The 22,791-nt window shown below is 35.8% G+C and overlaps 1 pseudogene; it reads right to left on the bottom strand.

Moving 5' to 3' along the window:
* Nucleotides 1-22,337, bottom strand: part of LOC118834678 — a 37,443-nt pseudogene extending 15,106 nt beyond the window's left edge.
* Nucleotides 22,338-22,791: the final 454 nt, after the last annotated feature.

Genomic DNA, 22,791 nt, shown 5'->3' on the forward strand with positions numbered 1-22,791 from the left:
AGAAGCTGCCAGATCCTGGGTTATTCTGATTGGGTTTCCACAATACTCAAATTGTTTCTTTCTGGCTGCTTGCAGTATTTTCTCCTTGATCTGGGAGCTCTGGAATTTGGCGACAATATTCCTAGGAGATTTCTTTTTGGGATCTATTTGAGGAGGCGATCGATGGATTCTTTCAATTTCTATTTTGCCCTGTGGCTCTAGAATATCAGGGCAGTTCTCCTTCATAATTTCTTGAAAGATGATATCTAGGCTCTTTTTTTGATCATGGCTTTCAGGTAGTCCAATAATTTTTAAATTATCTCTCCTGGATCTATTTTCCAGGTCAGTGGTTTTTTCCAATGAGATATTTCACATTGTCTTCCATTTTTTCATTCCTTTGGTTCTGTTTTATAATATCCTGGTTTCTCATAAAGTCACTAGCTTCCACTTGCTCCAATCTAATTTTTAAAGTAGTATTTTCTTCAGTGGTCTTTTGGACCTCCTTTTCCATTTGGCTAATTCTGCCTTTCAAGGCATTCTTCTCCTCATTGGCTTTTTGGAGCTCTTTTGCCATTTGAGTTAATCTGTTTTTTAAGGTGTTGTTTTCTTCAGTGTATTTTTCTGTATTTTTTTGGGTCTCCTTTAGCAAGTCATTGACCTGTTTTTCATGGTTTTCTAGCATCCTTCTCATTTCTCTTCCCAATTTTTCCTCTACTTCTCTAACTTGCTTTTCCAAATCCTTTTTGAGCTCTTCCATGGCCTGGGACCAGTTCATGTTTTTCTTGGAGGTTTCTGTTGTAGGCTCTTTGACTTTATTAATTTCTTCTGTCTGTATGTTTTGGTCTTCTTTGTCAGCAAAGAAAGAATGCAGAGTCTGAGACTGAATCTCGGTGCGTTTTCGATGCCTGGCCATAATCCCAGCCAACTAACTTGACCTTTGAGTTTTTCAGTGGGGTATGACTGCTTGTAGACTACAGAGTTCTATGTTCCACGTTTGGGGGGGAGGTGCCAGCTCTGCCGCACCAGCACTGCTCCTTCCCCAAGGATCCCCAACCCGAACTGGGCTCAGATCTTCGGCAGGCTGTGCACCCCTGCTCTGATCCGCCACTTAATTCCTCCCACCAGGTGGGCCTGGAGCCGGAAGCAGCAGCAGCTGTAGCTGCCCCACCTCCGCTGCCCCCAGGGCTGGAAGCCGAACCGGGAACTCCTTCCACTCCGGCAGCTTTTCCCACTAACCTTCTCAGCAGTCTTTGGTGTTTGTGGGTTGAGAAGTCTCATAACTGCCGCAGCTCACTGAATCAGGGCTCTAGGGCCCCCTCCGCCCGACTTCTGGTCTGGATGGTCCAAGTCGCTCAGGCTAGGCTCTGCTCCACTCCGTTCCCAGCTCCCAGCTCCGTGCAGGATAGATCTCACCCAGAGACCATCCAGGCTGTCCTGGGCTGGAGCCCTGCTTCCCTCTGTTGTTCTGTGGGTTCTGCCGTTCTAGAATTGGTTCAGAGCCATTTTTTATAGGTTTTTGGAGGGGCTCGGCAGGGAGCTCAGGCTGGTCCCTGCTTTCCAGCCGCCATCTTGGCCTGTTTAATCCATTTTAATTTTTCTTCTTTTTGTTGTTTGTTGTCTCTTTCTCAGAAGATAAGTAGTATCCAACATCTTCATTCATTTGTAATCATGGTTTATCAAGCTGAACTGCCAAGCATTCAAATTCTACAGCAGCAAGGACAATTCTTATAGGCTGGGTTTTTCAAATGCCAAACTTATGCTTGCCTAAAAGATTATATTACAGAGAACTCATACAATTAAAGTGCTTACATGGAAGACAGAAGAAAAAAATAGAAAGACATTCTCAAGGTCTCTCTGAAGAACTTTGGTTTTGATTGTGAGATATTAGAGGCAGTCATAGGACTGTCTAGCTTTACATGCCCACATGAAAGAAGGAGCTGTGCTGTATTAGCAAAGTAGAATTGGAGCAGTTCAAAACAACATGAGATACACAACTTTAGAGACACATCCACTCTGAATGCTCATATGGACTATTTCTGCCCAACTTCTTGTAGAACCTTCCAAGCTCATAATGGTCTGATGAAACATAGTTGTACACTTAGTACATTGACTCCAACATAGTGATGTCATTTTGGTTATCTTTGAACACAAATGACAGCAACAACAATCATGGTTTATCATTTCGTAGAACAGAGTTCTAAAATAAATTTGTTTTTATCTATAATATTGTCATCATATAAGTTCTCCTAGTTTTGTTCATTTTGCTCCGTATCATTTCAGAAATGTTTTCCCAGTTACCTCTGAAGTTTCTATTTCACTTTTTTATACTGCAATAATATTACATTCCATGTATATATTAAAATTTCCTTAGCGATTCTCCAATAGGATACAATTCCTTTAGATTCTAATTTTCAACTATCATGAAAAGTATTACTATAAACATATTTGTACATATTGGGGGTATACGTCTAGCAGTGGTATATCTGGGTTGAAGAGAAACACTATTAGTAACAGTCTGGAACCATAATTCTAAATTGCTTTCCAGAATGGTAGGATCAATTCATACAACACACCAGATCTCTTGTAAGAAAGATAACCTATTAAACAAAACTAACTATGTATCAACTTCAAATAAAAGTGCATGCAACATTCAACATCTCCATTTTTAAAGAGTTATTTTAATGAAAAATCCTTTTACTCTTTCCCATTATTGCCACATTAGGGGGAAAAAAAAAAAAACAAAGAAAAACAAAATCTTGGGGGGTGGAGCCAAGATGGTGGCTGGAAAGCAGGGACTAGTGTGACCTCCCTGCCGAGTCCCTCCAAAAACCTATAAAAAATGGCTCTGAACCAATTCCAGAAGGGCAGAACCTACAAAAGAGCAGATGGAAGCAGGGCTCCAGCCCAGGACAGCCTGGGTGGTCTCTGGGTGAGGTCTATCCCACATGGAGCTGGGAGCTGGGAGCTGGGAGCTGGGAGCGGAGCGGAGCAGAGCCCAGCCTGAGTGGCTCGGACCAACCAGACCAGAAGCCGGGAGGAGTGGGCCCTAGCCCCCTGAATCAGTGAGCCGCAGCAGTTACCAGACTTCTCAACCCACAAACACCAAAGACAACAGAGAAGGTTAGTGAGAAAAGCTGCGGGAGTGGAAGGAGTTCGCGGTTGGGCTACCAGCCCCAGGGGCAGTGGAGGTGGGGCAGCTACAGCTGTTGTTGCTTCCGGCCCCAGACCCACCTAGTGGGAGGAATTAAGTGGCTGATCAGAGCAGGAGTGCACAGCCTGCTGAAGATCTAAGCCCAGTCTGGGTTGGGGGTTCTTGGGGAAGGAGCAGTGCTGGTGTGGCAGAGCTGGCACATCCCCCACCAAACGTGGAACATAGAACTCTGTAGTCTACAAGCAGTCATACCCCACTGAAAAATTCAAGGGTCAAGTTAGTTGGTTGGGAATATGGCCAAGCAGCGAAAACGCACCGAGATTCAGTCTCAGACTTTGCATTCTTTTCTTGGTGACAAAGAAGACTAAAACATACAGCCTAAAGAAGTCAACAAAGTGCAAGAGCCTACACCAAAAGCCTGCAAGAAAAACATGAACTGGTCCCAGGCCATGGGAGAGCTCAGAAAGAATTTGGAAAAGCAAGTTAGAGAAGTAGAGGAAAAATTGGGAAGAGAAATGAGAAGGATGCGAGAAAACCACAAAAAAAAAGTCAATGACTTGCTAAAGGAGACCCAAAAAAATACAGAAAAATACACTGAAGAAAACAACACCTTAAAAAACAGACTAACTCAAATGGCAAAAAAGCTCCAAAAAGCCAATGAGGAGAAGAATGCCTTGAAAGGCAGAATTAGCCAAATGGAAAAGGAGATCCAAAAGACCACTGAAGAAAATACTAACTTAAAAATTAGATTGGAGCAAGTGGGAGCTAGTGACTTTATAAGAAATCAAGATATTATAAAACAGAACCAAAGGAATGAAAAAATGGAAGACAATGTGAAATATGTCCTTGGAAAAACCACTGACCTGGAAAATAGATCCAGGAGAGATAACTTAAAAATCCTTGGAGTACCTGAAAGCCATGATCAAAAAAAGAGCCTAGATATCATCTTTCAAGAAATTATGAAGGAGAACTGCCCTGATATTCTAGAGCCACAGGGCAAAATAGAAATTGAAAGAATCCATCGATCGCCTCCTCAAAGAGATCCCTAAAGAAAATCTCCTAGGAATATTGTTGCCAAATTCCAGAGCTCCCAGATCAAGGAGAAAATACTGCAAGCAGCCAGAAACAAGTTGAGTATTGTGGAAACCCAATCAGAATAACCCAAGATCTGGCAGCTTCTACATTAAGAGATCGAAGTGCTTGGAATACGATATTCCGGAGGTCAATGGAGCTAGGATCAAAACCAAGAATTACCTATCCAGTAAAACTGAGTATCATGCTCCAAGGCAAAATATGGATTTTCAATAAAATAGAGGACTTTCAAGCTTTCTCAGTGAAAAGACCAGAACTGAATAGAAAATTTGACTTTCAAACACAAGAATCAAGAGAAGCATGAAAAGGTAATCAATAAAAAGATCAAGAAAAGGAAATTTCAAGGGACTTACTAAAGTTGAACTGTTTTGTTTACATTCCTACATGGAAAGATAACATGTATGATTCATGAGACCTCAGTATTAGGGTAGCTGAAGGGAATATGCATATATGTATACATGTTTATGTGTATATATATATATATATATATATATATATATATATATATATATATATATATATAAGTGAATGTGTATGTATGTATATATCTATGTATATAGATATACATATATATATATATATATATATATATATATATATATATATATACAAAGAGAGAGAGAGAGAGAGAGAGAGAGAGAGGGGACACAGGGGGAGTTGAAGATGAAGGGAAGATATCTAAAAGAAATAAAATCAAATTAAGGGATAAGAGAGGAACATATTGAGAGAGGGAGATAGGGAGAGATAGAATGAGGTCGATTTTCTCGCATAAAGGTGATAAGAGAAAGCAGTTCTGTGGAAGGAGGGGAGAGGGCAGGTGAGCGGGGAATGAGTGAATCTTGCTCTCATGAGATTTGTCCTGAGGAGGGAATACCATACATACTCAATTGGGTATCTTACCCCACAGGAAAGAAGAGGGAAGAAGATAAAAAGGGGTGGGATGATGGAGGGGAGGGCAGATGGGGTTGGAGGTAATCAAAAACAAACACTTTCAAAAGGGGACAGGGTCAAGGGAGAAAATTCAATAAAGGGCGATGGGGTGGGAAGGAGCAAAATATAGTTAGTCTTTCACAACATGAGTATTGTGGAGGGGTTATACATAATGATACACATGTGGCCTATGTTGAATTGCTTGACTTCTTGGGGAGAATGGGTGGGAAGGGAGGAAGGGGGGAATTTGGAACTCAAAGTTTTTAAAAACAGACATTCAAAAACAAAAAAAAAGCTTTTTGCATGCAACTAGAAAGTAAGATACACAGGCAATGGGGAGTAGAAATTTAGCTTGCCCTACAAAAAAGGAAGGGAAAAGGGCATGGGAGGGGAGTGGGATGACAGAAGGAAGGGCTGACTGGGAAACAAGGCAACCAGAATATATGCCATCTTGGAGTGGGTGGGGGGAGGGTAGAAATGGGGAGAAAATTTGTAATTCAAGCTCTTGCGAAAACCAATGCTGAAAACTAAATATGTTAAATAAATAAATTAAATTAAAAAAAAAAAGAAAAACAAAATCTTTGTAACAAGTATGCATAGTCAAGCAAAACAAATCCCCTCATTGGAGTATGAGCATATTTTTCCCCTTACATTATAACTGTAGAAGCCTGAGTTGTTTTGTCTTCCCCCACCTTGAGAGCTGCCTATTCATATGCTTATGCCATTTAACTGTTGAGAGAAAGTCTATTATTCTTATATATTTGAATCAGTTCCTTATAAAACTAGAATTTAGAACATTATCATAGAAACTTGCATCAAAGTCTTTCCCAGTTGTTTTCCTTTTCTGCTTGGTGTTATTGGATTTGTTTGCAGAAATATATTAATTTAAATAAATTAATCTTTCTCTTAATTAACATATGCTAAAAATATCCATTTATTCCTCATCATCCATTCTTTCCATTGTTTGGTCATGGACTTTTCTTCTCTCTGTAGATCTAATGGGACAAACAGCTGTGCGGTGGATAGAATGCCAGGTCTGGAGTCAGTACTCCTCTTCATGGACTCAAACCTGGCCTCTGACACTTACTAGCTATGTTAGCCTAGACAAGTCACTTAATCCTGTTTTCTTCATCTGTAAAATTAGCTGTAGAAATAAATGGCAAGTCACACCCTTATCTTTGCCAACAAAAGCCCAAATAGGGTCATGAAGAGTAAAAATTACCTGAAAATATGGATAATATTTTTCTATGGTTTTCTAATCAGTTTATGATGTTACTTTTGTATTTCAGTCACAGAGCCATTTGGATCTTATTTTGGTATAGATTGTGAAATGCTGGCTTAAAACTAAATTCTTCTAGAATTCAGTCTAGTTTTCTCAACAATTTAGTTAAATAGTAAGTTCTTATCCCAGTAGCTGAGATCTTCATGTTTATTAAATATTAGGTACCTAAATATGCATATTTAACTGTAGGTGGTATAGGCTATATTTCAATGTATATTTTAATGAGTATAAGATTGTTTTGAGATTTACTACTCCTATATTTTAATAACTGGCATTGTTATGCACCCTTTGTTATTGCTTCTTTTAATTATTTCCCTTCAACTTCTTTTTCTTTTTTGCTTTATTATTAATGTCATTAATATTTTCTAATTCTGTAAAGGTAAAATCATTTGGATTTTTGATTGGTATTACAATGTATAAGTAAATTAATAGATTTTGACTCATCCTATCCCTAAACAATTATTTTTTTTCAAATTATTTAGCATTATATTCCTTCAAATAATAGTTTAGTTTTGTTTTTATATAGTTCTGATGTGAATCTAGGGAGGCAGAATCATAAATGTTTTTTTATATTTTCTAGTCACTTTAAATGGAATTCCTCTTTCTTTTTTTTTTCTGGGTTTCATTGGCATTACATGGGAATGCTAAGGATTTGTATGGATTTAGCATGTATACTACAAGTTTGGTGAAGTCATCAATTTTTTCATTTAATTTTATTTGACTAGAGTTTTTTTAAGTGAAACCTCTTATCATCTTCAAAAATTGATAATTTTGTATATGTGGCACTTTGTATAGTGTCTGGTGTGTAGTAAGCCTTAATGAATACTTATTGACTTGACTTAAGTAACTCCCACCTATTTAAACATAGACCCCCAATCACTTGCTTAACAATAAAAACTCTGTGTGATCATGATTTCACAAACAAATGTAAGACATTTGAATAGTTATAACAAATTTAGCCTCATTCTAAAATTGTGGGATAAGTCTCTACCCAGCATTAATGAAGAGAAACCAGGGATAGGATAACTATAAAAGTTTTTTACACTTTTCAGTTCCAGGTCTAATAGAGTGTAGGCAAGTTGTCCCTCTCAGTCACCCACATTTTAACTCTGTCCTCAAACCATTGATAATTTTTTCTGTAGACATAAGAATAAAAACTCAACAGAGATTCTGAAATGTACCACATTGTCACTGCAAGAATTACATGGAATGGGCACTGTAATTGAAGGAAGTATGAGTACCATTGATATGTATGTATACTGAAATTTGGAAAAGGAATATAAAACTGATAAGCAATGAAAGTATTGGTTTGTTTAAAGGAAACGATATTGTTCCTTAAGCATAGCTTGCACATGGGATTGAACTGGGTTCTCTTTTTAAGTTTGTCTCAGAGCTCCTTTCTGTCTTAGAAGGAATTATTTCTTATGGCTGGAACACTCAAATACATATTCATTTTGTCTCTCTAACTAGAAATATCTATATCCCTGCTGCAAAGAACAGAAATGTATGACCTAAGAGAAGGTATTGCTTTATTCAGTTTTAACCTAGGTATTTCCCTACAGGTTAAATCCTTTGATTTTATGCCCATGTATATGTATCCTTCCATATGAGCTTCTTGAAATCATGTTCTTTCATTAATCTATTTGCATGCCTACTGCTTGGAACAATGTTTGCACATAGCAAGGGCTTAATAGATACTTTATTCATGTACATCTTTTCATGATGCTTAACCTCATTTATTGTTCATTATGTGTGTATCTCTCCCTGACTTGGATTTGTGAGGCACTCTTACATGATTATTAAACTAAGTTATATATGCAAAATTGCTATCTAATTGAGTTAATTATACATAATTGGTAAATTATGATTCATGTGGTTGTCTTTAAAGAGAAGTTTCCCCTAAGTAATCAATGTAAGAAGAGCATATGCACACAAGAATAGAGCTTGTTACATTATTAAAAATGAGAATATCCCTGAAGGGGTTAACCTAAAGGCATTTTCAACTAATACATCAAGATTATGTATATATGTATCTTTATGTGGGGGGGGGGGAGATAGGAGAAATTCTAGCATCTAAGAAGGAGTAGGAATCAGTGGAAATGGAGTCCCAAGCAGGCACCTGGTGGTGATAGTGGAGTCAAAGGGTGTGTGGAAGTGAGAGAATGGGATTAAGAAGATGTGAAAGATTGTTTTACCAGCTTCATAATTTGTCTTGGGATTGACTCTGACCTGTTTCCCATGGAAATATCAGAACATTGCTGATACATATTATAAATCCCAGTTAGTATAGCAAGTCACACATTCTCTAGAAAATCAATTTAGAAGCTAGGCATTACGCTTAATAGCTGTGTGACCTTGGGCAAGTCACTTAACCCCAATTGTCCTGCCCTCCTCCTTCCAAAAAAAAAGAAGCTATGTATTAAAGACCTTGTTATCAGATGTCATCTTGTATCTGTATTTCTGATGGTCAACATTTTAGGTAAATTTAAACTTAGTCACCTAAAAATAAAGTTACCTCCCAATAGAGTTTTAGATTATTATTATTTTTAAAGCTAGATCTTCATAAAGAGTTTTGGATGTCAAATATATTCTTAAAAAAATGAAGCACAACATATTTGTTTCATTGTAACCTCTGGTGTTTTTCAAAGGTGGTTCAGTTTTGACTAAACTTCTTTTTTTCTCTCAAAGTGCAAGGCTGTGACTTGAACATATTATCTTCTCCCTGGACTTTTGTTTTCTTATTTGTCTCTTAGATTGTCACCATGTTGAGCCACTGTGATATTTTTCCCCTTAGATTATGAATAGCCCCCACCAAATCTACTGAGTGGTTCTTACTAATTATTTCTCAATAATAAATAACAATAAATGTTTACTACTTGCTGTTCCTATATAGAAAATATCTTATTGGTGCACTGAGGACTTACAACTATATGTGACTCCTTCAAAAGAACATAAAACAAAAGGATATTTTTATACTTACCACTCAAATTTCAGGCAAGAGGTTGCACACAGCTTTTATCCTCTGAATTTCTTAAAAATTGAATATTTAATCTCTGCTAATGCTTTCACCAAGACCACCATCCTACCATGAAGTTCATAGGAGAGTTTCATTGACTTTTTAAAGAATAATGCTTTAGATTTTTAAAAGTAGTCTTGGAAGCCAAATTTGAAATCCATTTTGTTTGATTTTTCAACTAGTTTCCCAGATACCTGAAGAAGTTAAAAAAGTTAAAAGTTCAATTCTAAATTTGGAGATCATGTTTCTCAAGCAGTTTCTAAATCTAGAAAAGAAACATTCTCCCTCAATAACTTGTCTTAATAAGAATAATATAAAAGCTTCTTAATGCTTAAAGACAATTAAAGCAGGCTTCAAACTTTCACTTCTTCAAACTAACTGCCACAATTCGCTATTTTTAGTCTTTCTCTGCAGATTTTTTTTAAAATTTCAACTGTTTATTCATTCTACTAATCTAGTTTTCCATTGTTCTAAATAACTTTGTTTTTGTCTTAAGAAAACAGTTCTAAGCAAGTTCTTAGCTAAAAGTGAAATAGGGATTCCTTCCAACCTTCCCCTATAATCACCTTTCTCCTATGTTCTTTTCCTCTGATGTACTTCTACATTCCACCCCTGAAAAAGAAATTCTCATACATATTTGAGTCTTTTGTCTAAAATCTTATGGTTATTTGTATTTTAATAGAAAACTGAAATGCCTCTGAGATCATGTTATAAACAATAAGATTTGGGTGGAAGATGATATTTTTGAGTTATTGTCTATGTGTATGATGCTTATAATTCCCTCTTCTAAGTAGAAAACCAACTCATTAATCCATTTATAACTTTAATGCTTCAAGAACTTAGCAGATATACTAGCATGACTCTGTGAAGAATTTAGGGCCATTTCAAGCTTTCTCAGATTAAGATAATGATGCACCTTATCTTGCAAGCTACATTTTCTCCCTACATTTCCAAATTATATTTTCAAAGATCCCTGTCCTGATCAGGAAAGTTACACATAGGTTTTTAGTTACCTTGAGTGCTTAAACTTACTCAAATAACACCAATACTTAATGAAAACCCTGGGCCAAGATTCAGTCTTCAAGTCTTCACATTTGTTTCAATCACCTTAATATCTCTCTCTCTCTCTCTCTCTCTCTCTCTCTCTCTCTCTCTCTCTCTCTCCCTCTCTCACTCTCTCACTCTCTCTCTCTCTTTCTATCATTGGCTTCAATACATATCTCGTAGTACCAGTGGATGTCCTATTGAATTTCCTGAATGAGCTACTACTAAAATGCCGGGGTTACAACATGTAATTTTTTGAAGGTCAGTAAGTGTGGATTATTCTACTTTATTATCTCAGACAATGCTCCACTATCCATTAGATCTTTTGAGGCAAAGATGTGAGGGTTGAGGTTAGATTCAATTAATCTTGTCCTTTTGTCTAAGACAACTCTATCTGGGTATAAATATCCTGTAATTACTCATGTACAGTCAGATGTAGCAAATTCAACTGAATGGCCATGGAGTTTAGTGATTGTTGGATTTTGTGATGAGTTTGTTAATCTACCAGGTCAATAGTCATCAAACATGTTAGAGAGATATAATTGAAGGGCACAGTTTTACCCCTTTATCCTCCTTTATGGGATTAGGTAAATTATCAAATGTTTTGTAAATACTAGTTGCTAGGCATTGTGGATTCAAAGACAAAAAATAAAGCAGTCCTTGATCTCAAGAAGCTTACATTCTTTTAGAGAAAATAGCATACATAGGAATAAAACAAAGAAATTTAAGTAAGGAGGGAGGGAGCTAGAATAAAATGATCAGATTAGTTTACTATTATTATTTTTAATTGCAGAGACTCTGGCCTTGAGACCATGTGTGAAAAATAAGAAGGAAACAGGAGAGAGGGAAGGAGAGAAAACACAGAAGTTCTAGTCCTGAATTCTACTAGTTTCTGAGCCTGGCTATCTTAGAACCTAAGAAAATGAATCAACATACAGGGAAACTCCTTTTTGCTAAAGAAATTTATGTATGGGACAGCTGCAGGTACTGATTCACCACCCATAGAATCCCCTCTTCCCCCCCAACTTCCATTCCACATTCATAGTTCTTTAAGGCTTAATATAACTTTGACCAAAAAGTTCCTTCCCATAACTCTTGATTCAAGGTGGAAAGGAGCATAAGGCAGAGGAATTCATGCCCAGAAGCAAAGTTTGTAACAAACTCTGGGTAATTGAAGTCATTTTGAGTAAATGAGATCCTACCACTTTGTCTACTTAAGGGTAAATAACCTTCCTGGAAGGGCATACTAAGAACAAAGTATGAATACTCATTTTCTTTGTGAAGAAGCAGCCAGCAGATAATTCCATATCTGGGCCCAGAAAATATGTATCTCAGAACCATTTGGAAGATGTTTTTCTTCAGCCTCAGGCTCACAGTAGAGTCTGGTAATTACTGGTGTTGGAAAGGTTAGAATAAAGAGGGTGATAGGGTGGTGGCAGTCACCCCCTCCACACACAGATACACGTACGTATATTTTTATACATATGTGTGTATCCATATCTGCTTTTATCCTTAACCCTCCCTACCCTGTACTCCATCTCCAATTCCCTAACCATATGGAGACAAAGCAAAATAGAACAAAAATAGAAGATACTATATAATACATAATCCAAGACTCACTTGTTGATAATCACTTATTGACATGGATATTTTAAATAGAATAAGAACCTTGAAATTGAATGACAGCTCTCTAGTTCTGGACATTATAAGAGAAAGTCACAGCATGTTAAAAAGCAGTTGGTTAAATGCAAGTCATGGAAAACTAAAATAGAAACTGTGGTTATATTAAGTGTTGTGTCAGACATGTTATACTATGAATAATTACTAGAGAAAGAATAAAAAGGACAGAATAAGCATGGACCAAAAAGAAAAAAAAAAGATATTTGAAAAAGGTCAGCTATCAATTTCCTGGGATTTTACTTATAAAAGGTAACTACTAGGGCAGCTAGGTGGTGCAGTGAGTAGAACATGGGCCCTGGAGTCAGAAGGACCTGAGTTCAAATCTGGCCTCAGATACTTGACACACTTACTAGCTGTGTGGCCTTGGGCAAGTCACTTAAGTCCAATTGCCCTGTCTTTACCCCTCCAAAAAAAAAGTAATTACTAGAAAAAATAATTTTTCATACTACGCCCACTGAAAGGATATTCCTGGGGTAATACCACTAGTGACTAAATTGGTGGCACACTAAAAGCAGTCACTATGACAATCAAGAGTTTGCTTTAAAAAAAATCACTTTTGACCACCTCTGTTCCAGGTTTTGTTAAGTTGTAGACTGTGCCTAGAAATTAGTTAAAAGGCCTTTAGTCCAGGGAGTCATTTGGGGTCAAAACTACTCTACCTGTGGTGAATCTGGTTAGAAGTTTTTCCCTAAAGTGGAAATATAAAACCTTTTCTACCTGGGGAATCTACTGTAAAAGACACTTCTGTTCTATTTAGGCCAGAATTGAAGCAAAATCCAATATTCTACCTATGCTGCAGACGATACACCAATAAGAGATCTCTATCGTATTGACTGACTCTTAACTTTCTTTCTGGAGATCTATTACCTGACCCCTTGAAATAGTTTTCCTCTCTTGGATATTTTCAGCTTTTGCCCCAAAGCAAATAAAGGGTCAGGATATGGAAATGAGTATTTAAAAATGTATTTCATGCCATCTATGCAATGTTTTTTTTTAATTTTGAAAGTGGATTGAACTCAAAAAAAATCTTGCCCAGAATTCAAAATCAACTGAAGTTAGTAATATGTTGCTTTTATTTGAGTGTGGTCCACAATTGAATTTTTCCATGGGTCAGAGATATTTGAAAGAAAAGTCATTTCTCACTCATCTCTTAGATGTTCGTTCTACCACTATTGTTCATTTTAAATTAAGAGCATCTCAGGTCAGGAAGCATGTATTGTGATAACTCATCTTGTGCTATGCATTAAACCTTGTTCATAACACTGAGCACATTCAATAAATACTATATGATGACAGTGAACTAAGGGAATAGTTCCTATGTTCTGGGGAAATGAAAATATTGAAACTTTGAATTAGGTCTTGTTCAGGGCAATAACATCTAGTAATCTAAAGGGAGGATTCGAAAAGTCTATTCAGAACTTTTTCTTCCATGGACTTCATTGCCTCAAGTTTATATTACCTTGGAGCTTATGCATGTATATATTCTTTATTAAACTTCATTGTTTCTATTAGCAACCATTTACTTTTTCTCCCATCCCATGCAATAAAAATGCAACAAATAAAGGTAGTCAAGATAACAAATTCTTCCTTTGGTCGTGTTCAAAAATGTGTATCTTATTCTGCATATCAAGTCCCTCAATTCTACATTGGGCAGTGGATGGAGTTATACATCATCAGCTCCATGGAATCTTGGTTGGTTATCACATTGATCTAACCTAGATGGTACAGTGAAGAAAGCATAAGACTTAGAGTCAGGAAGAGCTGAGTTCAAATTTGGATGCAGCTATTTACTAGTTATATAACTCTGATCAAGTCATTTAACATCTGTCTGTCCTAGTTTCTTCATCCATAATACAAGGATAATGATAGCTCCTATATCCCAGGGTGGTTGTGAAAATAAAATGAGGTAACATTTTTAAAGTATTTTGCCAACTTTAAAGCACTGTATAAATTTGGTTATTTTTTTTTTGTTAGCACTACAAAAAATTTACTTGGTGAAACAAAGAAGGTACAAATTTAAAGTACTAATATCACTTTAAAATTTTAAGCAGCAATATTTTACTATGAGTATTCACTCAGTAAGAAGAAAATGTGATAAAAATATCTGTACTCATTACAGATTGTTATAAATTGTCATGTGAAAATGTCATATTTTTATTGGCTCTTCATCACTATATGCTCTATATTTCTTAATGTCAAGCAGCAAATCAGAAAATTATTTCCAAATAATCTAAAACTTTAAAAATATAATTTTGTCAACATTTACTTTTAAATTTGAAAATGCACAATTTTCATGTCAAGATAAGATATTTCAACAAAAGTGACTAGCAAAAAACTATAAACTTGTGTCTAAAATAAGATGTTAGAATCCAAGAAATACAGGAGAAAATTGACTTCATAATGCAAATTGTAAAATTGTTCATGCTTTCAATGCAGCAAGAATATGCCTTACTTTTTAATTTTCCACACTAGGGCTAGGCACTGTGTTTTGTTCTGAGTTAGACAACTTATGCAAAATGTGAAAAAGGATGAGTACAAATTCAAGAAGGAAGATTTCTATGATTAAGCATTATGCAGCTGTGCCTAATAAAAGTCAATTTGCAAATATAATCAAATTAATTTAAAGTTAGAAAATATGAAATAAAGTATAAGCATAAGGTAATGTCATTTACTCTGCATGATTAAACAATTCTGAGCTTAACAGCAGTAACAGTATAGGAGTTATGGCACGGACCTTCAAAGATTGTTGAAAACTAATACAGTGATAACTTTTACTGTAAAAGTTTTCACTAGTTGACTACTTAATATAGTTCTGTGTAAGAAGTCAATGTCAACATCATACTAAGTACTGGCAGCATTGAGTTAGGTCAGAATTGTGGTAAGGAATAAAGCCAGGCCTCTTGTACTATAGTTTCTGAGATGTTAAAGGGAAGAATAGTTTTAATTATATGTCAAGTTCTCTGCAAAAAGAGATACTTTTATTACCTCATTCCCTATTTTGAATCCTATTTCTTTTTTTCTTCTCATATTGCTATTGCTAGATTTCCAATACAATAGTGAAAAATACTGGTGACAGTAAACATATTGCTAGAAATTATTAAGCTAGCCTCTATAGTGAAGTCTTGGGGCCAATGTACAGAGAGCAACTCAAACCATGGTAAACTTCCAGTGCTTAGGAAAGGTATCACTGCATTGTTAAAGTCCTCTCAGGAACATTCTTCTTGTGGACATTTCTCTCTGTTGTCTTTCTGAGTATTCTGATACAACATCAAAATCTTTATTCCCAAAGGATTTATTTCTCTCTATTTTTCTGTCTTTAATACCTTTTGGCATTATGATTATTTGGCGACCCTGCTGGTATAGGTAACCGAGATTTTGAGGTCTTCCTAAAACAGCGGACTGGGCATTCTTATTCTGGGGTCTGAGGATCAATTTCAAAAGGCCCAGCAATTTGAATAGTAAAGAATTTACATCTTCATTTTCTCTAACCTCTAATTCAAATTTATCACATACTTTAACTATGAATTAAAAAAAACCACACTATTCTGAAAAGGAGTGAGTGGATTTCACCAGACTGCCAAAGGGAACCATGACACACAAAAGTTTAATGATCACTATCTTAGATTGTTTCTGTGATAGTTTGCAAATCTTGGATGAATTTATTTGTTTCTTAGAACTTCAGACCTAAAAAAACAGTTAGAAAGAATTAGAATCAGTGTGTAGGGGTATGTGTGTGTGTGTGTGTGTGTGTGTGTAGGAGGAGGAGGATATGAGTATGTTGAATCCTTTGAATTTTTCTTTCTCAATTACTTTCACATCAATTCCCTCCCTGCCATTCACCGTCACATTCTTAGTCTAGGTTTTTATCACATCATGAGCAATATAAACAAAAAATCTCTGATATGATCTCCATACCTTCATTTTTCCATCCCCAAAATTCATTCTACCTACCAAATAAATGTGGTTAAAATGTTTTAACATCTCCTATTCAAAATTACACAATTACAAACAAAATTGATTCCAAGCTCCAATTTTTTTCAATGTACTGCTTATTTTCTAATTCTACTTTCATGATTATATTTGTAAGAGATCTTTCAATTTTATGTGATTGATATTGTCTATTTTATGATCTCGAGTGACCTCTACTTATTTAATCAAAAACTCTCTCCCTCTTTATCCTTTATGCACATTATCTCTTCACAATCTCCTGTAAATTTTAGTTATTTTGTTTTTATATTAAGTCAAGTATCCATTCCTAGCCTTTTGTATTATATAATATATGATGTTGGTCTAAGATAAATTTCTGCTAGATTGCTTTCTAGTTTTCCCGGATGTTTTTCTTTTCAAATAGGGAGTCCTTATCCAAGAATTTGCTGTCCTTGGGTTTATGAAACACTAAAGTTGATATTCAATTGCTTTTGTGTCTTGTTAAGCTAATTTGATTCATTGATCAGCTTTTCAAATTTTTTTTAACCAGCCATAAATAATTTTGATGATTACAGTTTCAAAGGGAAGTTTAAGATCTAGCCTCCCCTTCATTCCTACTTTTTCATCATTTCCCTTGAAATTCTTGGCCATTTATATCTTTAGATTAATATTATTATTTTTCTTTCTTTCTACAAAGTAACTCCACAGCTGTTTGATTTGTATTAAGTTAAAGTTATGAAATCATGTTGGTAATATCACCAGTTTTACCAGCACAGGCCCAAAATAAACAACTTATACCTGCAACTATATAATGTTTCCATTATTTCTGTATAGAACATTTTGTAGCTATGTTTATATAAGTTGTGAGTATACCATGGTAGATTTCACTTCCAGATATTTTGAACATTTTGTAGTGGCTTTTAATCATTTTTTTCTGTTTCTTCTTGCAAAATTCTGTTAATAATACATAGAAATGATGATAGTGCTTTGGGTTTCATTTTTTGTTCTACTTTAGTGAAATTATTAATTATTTCAATAACTGAAATTGAAACTCTAGGAAATAAACCAATTGTTTACAAGGATTCATCACTGATTACTATGTACCAAATCCTAGGGAAACACAGACTAAGAATCATTCTTATTCAGGCCAGTTCAGATGTTAATATCTATATGAAACCTTAACTAATTCCTTCAGTTGGAAGTGATTTTCTTTTCCTCTTTGAGTCTCTCCAACAACTCAGTTTGATCATTCCTCTGTATATAATCATTTTCACATTTGAATTTTGGTTACTTGTTTTTATGTCTCGTTGTCCTACAAAAGTCTAAGCTTCTTGAGGTGAAGAGCTCTTGTCTTTTTTTCATCTTTGTATCCCTAGTGCCTAACACAATGCCTTTCACATAGTGAGTACTGAATTCAATTTAATAAACACTTATTAAGTGCTGACTACATGCCCAACATCTTCTAGGAAATAAATTTAAAAATAATGAAAAAGTCCCTGAATTAAAAGAGCTTGATTCTACTGAAGAGTTGCAATATATTTCTTGAATTCAAATTATCAAATTACCATTTGGGGATGGGTAAGTTACAGGGAGACAGATTTCAAGTCAATATATGGAAAACTTCCTAACAATCAGAGCTGTCTTAAAATGGAAGGAGTTGCTTGGGAAGTAGTGAGTTTCTTATTGTTATAGGCCTTATTATAGAAATTAGTCTCATTTTAGGGCTTTTGCCTGGTGTATTATGAGACTTGCAAGACAATGTATGTAAAGCTCTTTGCAAACCATAAAGCCCTATGTAAGTGCCAGTTGTTGTTGTAAATATTGTTAGCCTATGGCCATCAGCCTTCTTATTCGGTGATGAATTTATTCCCTGAGCATTCTGTTGTACCCTTGCTTAGCTCAAACAGTACAGGAATGTGCTGGTAAATATTTAACAACCATAATATCTGGGGAAAACATAAATTTTTAAATTTAATCTACATTAAAGATACTTTCTGAAGTCGAGATAATCAACAAAATAATAAATTAAACATTGATTTATAGAGACTACTGATTTCTGAGAGGCAAATGCTCACACTGAAAATTTAACACCTGGCTCTTGCAGGCTGGTTAGAATCAGTTCCAGCTGTGTGTTGTCTCAATTGGTGTCATATGAGTGGGCAAGATTCAAGGCCTGCTAAATTTTCTCCTAGCTTTTCAATTCTATGAATCCATACTTCTATAAGTTACAATTATATAATATATAGCTATTTTAACAACATTTAAACAAACTAAATTGTACTTCATTAATATTACTATTAGTAACAACAATAAAAATACATTAATAATATCATGGATGCCCAAATCTGAGTAATGCTATGGATTTGCAAAACATGATGTTTTCTTTTTGATTTGATCCTAATACTACCTTTTTCATTATGTAGGGTAAGGATAATTATGCTCACTTTACAGATAACGAAGTGATTTGCCCCAAATCATAAAACTAGTAAATGGTAGAGTCCATTCTTCTGAATTCAAATGTGAAACACTCTTTCCTTTATATAACTTTTCACTGGGATTTCCTATCTCTGCAACCTTGGACAAGTCACTTGTACCCTCCATGCATCACTGCCCTTACCTGTTCAAGAAGGGGCTTGTTCACAACCTGAGTATTGTGGAAAGGTTTTACATGATGATACGTGTATGGCCTATGTTGAATTGCTTGCCTTCTTAGGGAGGGTGGGTGGGGAGGGAAGAGGGGAGAGAATTTGGAACTCAAAGTTTTAAAAGCAGATGTTCAGAAAAAAGGGTTTTTTGCATGCAACTGGGAAATAAGATATACAGGAAATGGGGCATAAAAATCTACCTTGACCTACAAGAAAGTAAGGGAAAAGGGGATGGGGGGCAGCAGGGTGATAGAAGGGAGGGCTGACTGGGGAATGGGGCAATCAGAATATATGCCATCTTGGAAAGGTGGGGGGAGGATAGAAATGGGGAGAATGTTTGTCATTCAAAATCTTGTGGAAATAAATGCTGAAAACTAAGAATATTAAATAAATAATAATAATAAAAAGAAGGGGTTTGAACTAGATGACTTCTAAGATCTCTTCCTATTCTAAGTTTATGATCCCATGGTTCTGTAGATATCTGTCAGTCAAATAAATGTGAGTTATGGGAGAGGAGGGATGCAGTATGATGAACATATGGCATAATTACATCACTGTAACCTGAAATTTGACCTTAACTAGGGATCCTGAAAGTGTAAAATTCTTTGCCAGCAATGGAGGCCATCCATGCCTTGCCATCTACAAATATATTGCTTTATCAGTCCAAGGCTTCATGGCCTATTTCCAGAAGCTCAACTAAATCTGCTCACTTCAATTATTTATAATTTATTCTTTAATTGCATTACGTTTCACTCTACCAAGATTGTAAAAGAAGCAGATTTTGTACAAGGTCCATATCATACCTAAATTATTTATTTTCTTTAATTCTTATTTCGTAATGATAAGGTGGCCTATGTTAGGAAATCCAAGAGACATGCTCAAATAGATAAGAAGGTCACTATCCTTATTTTCTAATAATTTAGCAAATAAAAGAACAACTCAAATTGCTGGGAATGGGTAAATAAGGCAACATTGCTGGAGGCACGTAATTTTCCATTTAGTATTTGCCAGCAGGAAGATCTAGAATAATTGCTCACAATTCCAATCATGTAATCATTACTCTTGAATACAAAGTGAAGGTGAAGATAGTGATAGAGTATTCTTTATGAAAAAAAAATCTTTGCCAAGAAAACTCTTGACTTCATTACAAATTACCTCAAAAAAGCTAAATTTCTTATAGTTTATAAGTGTACTTTAAATAGCACATATCCTAAATGTAAATGATTTTAAGTTGAGATTGCTATTCATTTTGCATTTGAATTTTTTTTCCTTAAAGTGGTAGATTTTTAAACCCTAAAATATCATCAGCAAATTATCCACAGAAAATAATTAAGCCACAGGCTTAATATAATAGTGACATCCAGTGGCCATTTAAACTAATGACAGAGATATGTTCCTATGTAATAGAGTACTCTTTTAAAATATTCAATAAAGGGTTGTTTTGAGGTTTTCCATGATTGCCCACTGAGGCTGTGCATGTGACAAATAGGTTTCATGTTGATCAAAACCTACCCACCAACACTTTACACTACCTAAGTTACTTATGTATCACAATTTAATTTTCAACTTAACTTCCATGTTTTGTATAAAGATGAATTGGTAACACTTAAAAAAAAATGATTTACATGTCCTAGCCTTCACTTTAAAATCCTACACACCAGAGAAAATTCAATTTTAATCAAGAATAGATAATTCATATTAAAAATTAATTGCTATGTCAGTGGACCTGAGATCATACCAGAGTGTGTATTCCCTCCATTGATACAGATTGCAGCTTTTTCATGTCCTTTCCTCCTCTGTTGGTCTTGTCCATGTCCTCTGAGAAATCCTTCACAGGATTTACACAAGACATATTCAGGATATTTTTGTTTTCAAATTCACCTGACATTGTATGGTTAACAATGGAACATGTTGGGGGTGGAGCCAAGATGACTGCTGGAAAGCAGGGACTTGGTTAAGCTCTCCCCCAAATCAATCCAAACACCTGTAAAAAATGGCTCTAAACAAATTCTAGAGCTGTTGAACCCACAAAATACCAGAGGGAAAAAGGTCTCCAGCCCAGGAGAGCCTGGATGGTTACTTGGAAAGGTGTACCGCATGGTGCTGGGAGCAGAGCACAGCCCAGCATGGGCCATGCCAGGACAGATGAGACCAGGAGCCAGCAGGCTGGAGCAGGCCTAAGGGCCATGAATCATTGAGCTGTGGCAGTTACCAGACTTCTCAACCCACAAAGGCCAAAGAGCAGGTTAGTGCGAAACTGTGGGATTGAGTTTAGAGCAGTCCGGCCCCATCCCTGGGGGTGGTGAAGGTAGTCAAGCAGTGGCAGTGGCAGCAGCAGGAAGCTCTTGAGGCTGCTTCCAGAGTTCCAGTGTCAACTTCTTCCTGAGTCCCTGGCTTACACGTTGGGAGGAATCTAGCAGTGGATCAGAGTTCATATGTATATATATCTAGATATATCTATATCTATATCTATATCTATATCTATATCTATATCTATATCTATATCTATATCTATATCTATATCTATATCTATATCTTTAGCTTTATCTATACTTATCTATATCTATCTATATCTATATACATATCTATATCTATCCATCCATCCATCTCTCTCTCTCTCTCTCTCTGTATATATATATATATATATATATATATATATATATAGAATGAAAAACTATGGTTTATCTTAAAGTCTAGTAATTATGAACCTGAGTTACAAATTGTATTGTGGATTGCATGAGATTTGCAAATCTCTTGAAGTTGGCTTTCCAGCTTTTCTTTTTGTTTATTCCCTAATATTTGACACTCTAGTTATTACTGAATGAATCTACATGATACAGTAAATGTCTGTTGGAATAGAGATAGATCCATCCAAATGATTGCTTACTTCTTCCCTCACTGCACCTCCAATACACACACACACACACACACACACACACACACACACACACTACATGTATGCACACCCTAATATTTTCCCATTGACAAATGACTTATTTATATGGTTCCTTTGTTAAGAAGTAATGGAAATGATTAGTTGTTTTTGTGTCATGTAGATGTGTGCAATATGACACACTCCCAATGGAATAATGCTTTTGTTAAAAGACAGAGGGAATATTACATAGGATTTACAACAGCAATAACTAACAGTTCCTAATAACACAGCTAATCACAGCAAAAGTGACAAAGACACAGAAAGCTATACATTACGACATCACCAATTTGGGGAGTGGGGGCACCAGCACCTGATCTTTCAAAGCACTGGGAATCCAAGGGTACAGCTAAATCAGGGTCCCACACGGGAAAGTCCCAGGCAGAGTGTCCTCTCCATGGGTAAGATTCCAACACAACTCAACCATGTGGAGACTTAAATACGGCCTTGAACAAAGAAAACTTACTTCCAGTTACTCCAGATGTTCCCATTGGCAGGTGAGCCAACCCGTACAATGGCGTCTCATGAGATATCTTTCTGAGTATCTGGCTAGGCTCCCAGAATGGCAGTTTCCCCAAATGTTTAACCTCAAGAATGTTTACTATCATTTGTTCAAGGCTCATCACATCTCCAAGTGGAAGAGTCCAAAGATTGATCATTTTTTGCATATCTCCAAGTAGGAGAGTCCGGAGGTTTATTCAGAGGACAACCTGATGCATATGTGCTGGGCCTGCACTATAATATGGAGGACCTTTTATATATAATGATTTATCATTCAAGATGTAGCCATAGACTAATTGTAAAAGGGCACCAGAAGACAACATATTATTCTGAAACCTGTGAGAATTCACTGTTTACCTGGCTTATAACCCTGATTCTCATCCTCTTGTTCTTATTTATAGAAGCCAAATTAAATAATAAATAAATAAAAATTAACAGCACACAGCTCCATTCTCTAAGATTAATTATTTAATACTGGTTTGTGAATATTTTAGATATTCTTATTTTGTGGGGTTTAGCATAGTGTAGTGGAATGGCCACAAAACTCAAAGGCATTAGAAAACAGAGCTTTGCGACTAATATTTCCTGGCTGTGAAGCCTTGAGCAAGTTAC

Source organism: Trichosurus vulpecula, chromosome 1 (assembly GCF_011100635.1).
Source record: "Trichosurus vulpecula isolate mTriVul1 chromosome 1, mTriVul1.pri, whole genome shotgun sequence".
Taxonomy (NCBI): Eukaryota; Metazoa; Chordata; class Mammalia; order Diprotodontia; family Phalangeridae; genus Trichosurus; species Trichosurus vulpecula.